The sequence below is a fragment of the Cygnus atratus genome, chromosome 4 (genome assembly GCF_013377495.2).
Source record: "Cygnus atratus isolate AKBS03 ecotype Queensland, Australia chromosome 4, CAtr_DNAZoo_HiC_assembly, whole genome shotgun sequence".
NCBI lineage: Eukaryota > Metazoa > Chordata > Aves > Anseriformes > Anatidae > Cygnus > Cygnus atratus.
The window spans coordinates 64,088,813-64,095,081 of NC_066365.1; the positions used below are offsets into that span (position 1 = coordinate 64,088,813).

Sequence of the window (6,269 nt, forward strand, 5' to 3'; positions counted from 1 at the left end):
GATCATTTGGGTATCTGTATGGCCTTGCGTAACTTAGGTGCTTTTTAAAATCCATTTGTATAACAGCTAAAACATTATTTTCCTTTCCTAAATCAGATAACTTTAGCCATTTAAATCATAAGCAGGATTAACCTGGGAAGAGAGATCAGTAAAAGATCAACCTCACTTTACCCCTAAAGCAGTGCTTCCTATAAGTGTTTCTCCTCACTGCTGTCTCCCCAAATTCCTCTGCCAGAGCTCTGCCTCCTCCTCGTCGGACTGTCATCTTTCTGCCCAGCCTCGCAAGGCGGTGGCTCTGCTAGCTGCGAATAGCAAGGGGCCTGGAGAACAATTCATCTCACGGCACTCATCTCTCCTGCTGTATTTTGGCACCTTATCTTCGCTAGGAGATGAATCTGCAGGTCTACAGGCAGGGTGAGGAGGTACGCTACACAACCTGCCTTGCAGCACTATATCTCCCTCCTGCTGCATTTGCAAGCTCAGAGTACGGATTCTTGGAGCAATGCTTGTGGCTTTTATTGCTTTGTACTTTATGGGGTATATCACTGATGTTTGCTTCACTGTGTGAGAAATGCTGCTCTTCAGAATCTGTGTGCTTAGACCTTCCTCTGTCTCGGTGTTATTACAATGTGTGGACTATTTTCCCTCTGAGAAATCTCACATAGATATCTTCATATGAATTTAGGATGATTAACATTAGGAAGCCAGGCTTGAAGAATTGTTTGACGTTTAAAAAATTTTCACAGCTTTTAAGTGACTGTTTCTCAATTTTGCCTGGTCAAAGAAGAATTCAGTCTCCTCCTTTTCAGTGTTTTTTGGAAATAATAGATGCACTTTCTTCAACAACTTTATTTCCATTCAGCAATTCTGCATATCTGACAGTAACTCTATAACTCTCAGAAACTGTTTGTTGTTGTTGTTGTTGTTTTGTATTGCTCTCTTCTGTTATCAAAAAAGTATCACTTTCGTTCATGCATAGTTTCACTATCATAGAATCATAGAATGGCTTGGGTTGTTCTCATATCCATTTCAGCATGAATTTAGCAGTTCCAGAGTGGTTCATGAATAGGCCTGTCACATATAGAAATCAGAGAAAGAAATGCTAAAGAGGAAGGATGCATTTCATTATGTAAAAAGGTAAGATTTAGCTTCATTGCTCACCAGGTGTGGATTTACTGGGCAGGAAGAGGAACTGAAGGGGCTACGTAAACCTTAGCACAATCTGGTGAGGTCAACTCCTTGTTTGTATCGCACTAGTAGCCCTGCTGCTGGCTGTACCTGTTTGAATTTGCCATGCATTTCTTCAATCTTCTTTGTCACACCACTTAATCTGCTTCCCTATTGCTAGAAGTTTAATAAAATTTCTGAAGATGAATTGCTTTGTTATAATGGACCTACGGTTTGTGAGCGTATATATGAATGTGTTATTCTCCCTTTGGTATTTGCAAGTAACCTCAGATACGGAAGGGATGCACCACTTGATGCTTTAGAGTAAGTAAACTGCTGGGACACCTGACAAACAATAGGTAGCACTTCTTTACTTCAGCAGTTTGTCCCTTTTCATGAATGCTTATGTTGCACAAGCAACTGCTGCATTGCACTGCATCAGCACTGTTCCTAATCCTGATTTGGAAACATTAACTGATAACTTGACAAAGCGTGACACATGGTATGTTCAAGTGTTTTCAGCTGCACTAACACAATAAATTGTAATGGCTCCAAAAGAGCCATTTCAGTTGATTGTGTCAATAAACTACAGCCCACAAAGAAAAAGACATGTGGCCAACCTGAATAAAGCACTGTCAAATCACAAATAATAGGTTAATGGTCCTCTTTTTTCCTCCTTTTTAGAAAAAATATTTTGCAGGGAAAAAAAAAAAACACACTAATTTCTAGAGCTTTTGCCTCTGATGAATCAGAAGTCCAGCCCTATCTTAGAATCATAGAACAGTTTGGGTTGGAAGGGACCTTAAAGACCACCTCGTTCCAACCCCATGGTTCCTGCCCATGGCAGGGACACCTCCCACTAGATCAGGTTGCCCAAAGCCCCATCCAACCTGGCCTTGAACACCTCCAGGGATGGGGCATCCACAGCTTCTCTGGGCAACCTGGGCCAGCGCCTCACCACCCTTTGAGTAAAGAATTTCCTCCTAACCTCTAAACTAAATCTCCCACACTTTTATTTTAAAACTTGGCATGTGATCTGAGTTTAGGTCAAAATGCAGGGTGTCCTATGCACTTGGTCTTTCTCCTGCTTTTGTGTAACATAGGCCTACTGTTTTTTAAGGAAGATTTCTGTACTTATTTCCTGGACCAAGTGCCAGCAGACACAAGCTTAGCATTACTTTCTTTTTCCCCCATTAAGTAGATCATTAGGAAGAACTACAGCTGCATGATGGTAGTACAAATTTTCTGCTTTCTTAGTAGGGCTGATGATACACACAGTGTATTTTTACCTCACTGAGACCATTAGAGTTTCGGAGTAAGTAAATCAGGGTACAATCTGACTTAATGAGACTAGCCACCAGGTCATCAATTCTGTGCATTGGCTGCTTTTTCCATTGCCTATATACCAGTCAAAACCCATGAGGAGCAATTGTGTTTCCTCAGAGATCACTAACATTAGATAAAGATTGCAGTCCGTGACTCTTAAGTACCTCAGCAAAGATGTGCGTTATTTGTTAAGCACCTGGAACTTGCTGCGTTACCCTTAGAAAACAGAGATAGGAGGACAGTCCTCTCCCAGAATTTACAGCCCGCTGAATAACCGTAGCAAAATGACCTACAGCAGGAGTCCTGGCAGAAAGATGTGTGCTAATGTTGAAGATAATGTTACTTTCCAAATATTCTTTACATTAATACTTACTTTTCTGCATCCTTAAGACAGCAATTTCTGCCTAGGAAGCATGGTAGTTTTCTTAGAAGAAAAAAATGAGATAACTTACTAAAACCATTGGTAGCAAACTGTGGTTGGTTATTTAGGATCAGAAATGAAATCCTCTTAACTGCTTGTTTCAGATACCTAGCAAGCAGAGACACTTACTAATCACAGATATTGGTGTAATATACATACATCTTTTTTGTCTTATCATAGTATATGGGGTGAATTGCACCTAAAATGAAAGACAATAAGCTACTTGGAGTAGTATCATGTAGCAACAGTGCAGTATCTAGATGCTTAACAAAAATACTGCGTACGGATTTTTCTGTAAAACTGGAGAACTGGGTAAGACTCTGCCTAGTTAGTTCGCAAAGGGCAGATTACCATTACAGAAAAGCACAGTGCCAAAGAGAATAATAACTTGCACCATGAATACGCTATCCAAAATACGTTTCTCTACAAGACACTAAACACAAGTGCCTTGTGAGTATGCTCAAATAATTAAAAAAAGCCTCACCAGTAAACTGGGGAATTCACCTCCATTCATCTTAATCTGATAGTGATACTTTCTCAGGCACACACTAAATACCCAATGGCCCATTGCTTTTGACGCTCCTCAGCCAACAGAAGGGCATGGCTATAAAATCACAGAAGCTGGAGATGAAAGGACCTAGTCAGTCAACTTGTTTAAACGTTTGCCATGTTATTCTTGCTCCCTATAGTATACCGTCAAATGTAGTTCTGATATTCACTTGGACTTTGCCATTTGGATTCTGAATGACTTTGGCTTCACACACGAATGGATTACGCTCATCCATCTGTGGGTTATTCATCTGTTCACTTCAAGAATATTTATTTGTAAGACAAGGGTATTGCCGAAATTAAATAAATAAAGTGCTTCTTATTTTTAGGAAACCCCTTCATCTCCTCTTACAGGTGCAATTTTCTATATAAATCGAGTAACTTTTTTTTTCTACTTTTCATAAATCGTACTTGGATATTTTATGTTCCTCAAGTAAGACAAGCTTATTTTACACTTTACTTACTTAGAACAGAACACTGATGGGAGAAATAAATGAGATAGACAAGAAGATCCGTAGTCAGAGATGTGATTTGCTTTATTCCACAGATAAGAACAGAATCTGTGCCTCTTGCATCACAGACCATTGACCAAAAAATAAATAAAAAAAAAATCTGTAATGCATTTTGGATTGGATAACTGGAACAAACCACATAAGAAATCAGTAGGTATTAAGAGCTAATGACTGAATGCTGGCTGTATCTGACAGACACATGGGTCAAGATGCTCTGAACAATGCTACAAAAATAGGGCATCAAGAGGGACATAAACGCTGCTATCCTTATCATGCTCAGGGGTAAATTCACTAGTTTGGAATCCTCTTCTTCTCTATTTGGTACAATCATCATCAGCAACAACAACAACAAAATCAGAACTGCTTGCTCAGTAATTGAGAGGCACAACAATCAATTTCTACCCTGAGAATGTTTTGTGTTGGTCTGGGAGTATTCTGTTCTATATTTAAGTATGGTATTCCATTGAGAATGTTTTAAAAATAAGCAATAGCCTACGGTTCATTCTCATCTTCCAGTATGTTTGTTTCACTGCTGCAAAGGTAGTTAGCCAGCCAGCAGGTTAACTAATTAGGCCGTACTTCCCAGAACTGCACTGATGACACTAGCATTATCAATGACGTTTATGACAAAAACCAAATCCAATGAAGGCAAATCCATTTTTTGTGCCCTCTGAGAAAGAAAGGCAAAAACAAAAAAATCATTTGCCAAACAGAAAAAAAGGAAGAAATTATAGTAACCACAGCATCTTTAAGGGAGAGAAAAAAAAAGCATTGTTTTAAACTGTGAGATTGAGATTCATTTTGATAGCAATAGGATGTTGAACAGTCTTGAATACATTTCTTTCATTAACTCTACATCATATTCACTGAAATTGTCCTATCTGGAGTGAAATCATGACTATTGTAAAGTCAACAGACTTTCTCCAGTGACTGTAATTGAACTCAGATTTAATTTGTACTCTTAACACCCAATGAAGAGCTTGTAAAAGAGATGAAAAAGGGTGTAGGTGTCTAATGTGATCTTCAGACAAATGGGCATACCATTCTTAGATTAAAAATAATACTCATCATAAAACAATAAAATTTGTAAGTTGAAAAAAAAAACACAAGCCACAACCAACACGTCACAAGCACAGTTTTGCTATGCTCTGCATAGAAAAGCCTAAATTCCTATTAAAGACATGGCATTCTAACTTCACTCCTGAAATCTCTCTGGCATTCTCCATCTACTATCCCAGATCTCTGTGGACACCACATGAAGAAACAATCCCACAGACAGGGAGCCTCAAATCCTGTGTTTCCACTGGGTGCACAGCTACTCCTGCCAAACTGCAGGGAATGCCCCAGGCAGCAAGAGATGGCACACATCTTTGGAAACGTGCAAAATTAAAAAGCTGTTTGAAACTCACATGGTTTATATTCACAAGATCCTACCAACTGACATATGAAAACTTTTTTATGGGGGAGTTATGTTAAAGTGGACAGTGTAGAAAATGTATATAGACTCATTTGGAATTAGTGAGTCATGCAAGTAGCAGAATGGAGGAAATAAAGTTTTGAGGCAGCTGAGGCTCGTGTCTTTTATTGGTCTCTGCTCCGGACTGCTGACATTTGGTTCTGGCAGGAACTGCTGCTGAGGACTCGTAAATTTAAGTAAGGGAGCCTGCACTCCAGAAAATGGGCATGTATATAGTAGCCACGTTACAACCTTGCCCATTTTAGAATTAGATCCAATCCAGCCACTGATGGCCAGTGTCTGGTGCAGTTAAATGTGAAAAAGAAAAGCCATGTCTCTAACATACCAGCTTGTAAGGTAAGAAAAGCTGTAAGCAGCAGGGCTTGACTTTCATCTGCAGTTCACATATGCCCCAGAATGGCTAACTATTTCTGGGGACTGACAGCTGAATCCCAAGCACAAACCTTTGGTCCCTGCCCCTTGTGGTACCAGGAAAAATCTTGTCCAAATGGTAGAATAAACCAACCCAGGGATGCAAGAAAATTTGAAATAAGAGCTCTCCTAGCTCTTGACTGCAATCTTGGAACATTTTGCTTCGAATCTGTGCTTGCTGAGAGCACAGAAGGGAAAAGAGAGGTTGCCCAAGCTACCACCTGTGAGAAGAGGTTGGTTTGTTCTGCAGCATGGAGCCAGCTCTCAGCTGAGCCCCCATCTCTGCCTCTCCTCCGGCAGGAGCTGCCCACCAGCCAAGTCACTTGTTGCGTCGCCTACGGTGGCTTTCCCTCTACACGCTGAAGTAAGGCACCTGCAGGGCTGCAAAATGAGCACGCTGGCTGCC

General features: G+C 40.2%; 1 protein-coding gene across 1 annotated transcript in view; it reads left to right on the forward strand.

Moving 5' to 3' along the window:
- Positions 1-1,810, forward strand: part of ZBTB49 (zinc finger and BTB domain containing 49) — a 34,693-nt gene extending 32,883 nt beyond the window's left edge. Inside the window, exon 11 of the transcript XR_007708173.1 lies at positions 1,165-1,810. The gene's annotated coding sequence lies outside the window, so the exon portion shown is untranslated. The remainder of the gene's footprint in view (positions 1-1,164) is intronic.
- Positions 1,811-6,269: the final 4,459 nt, after the last annotated feature.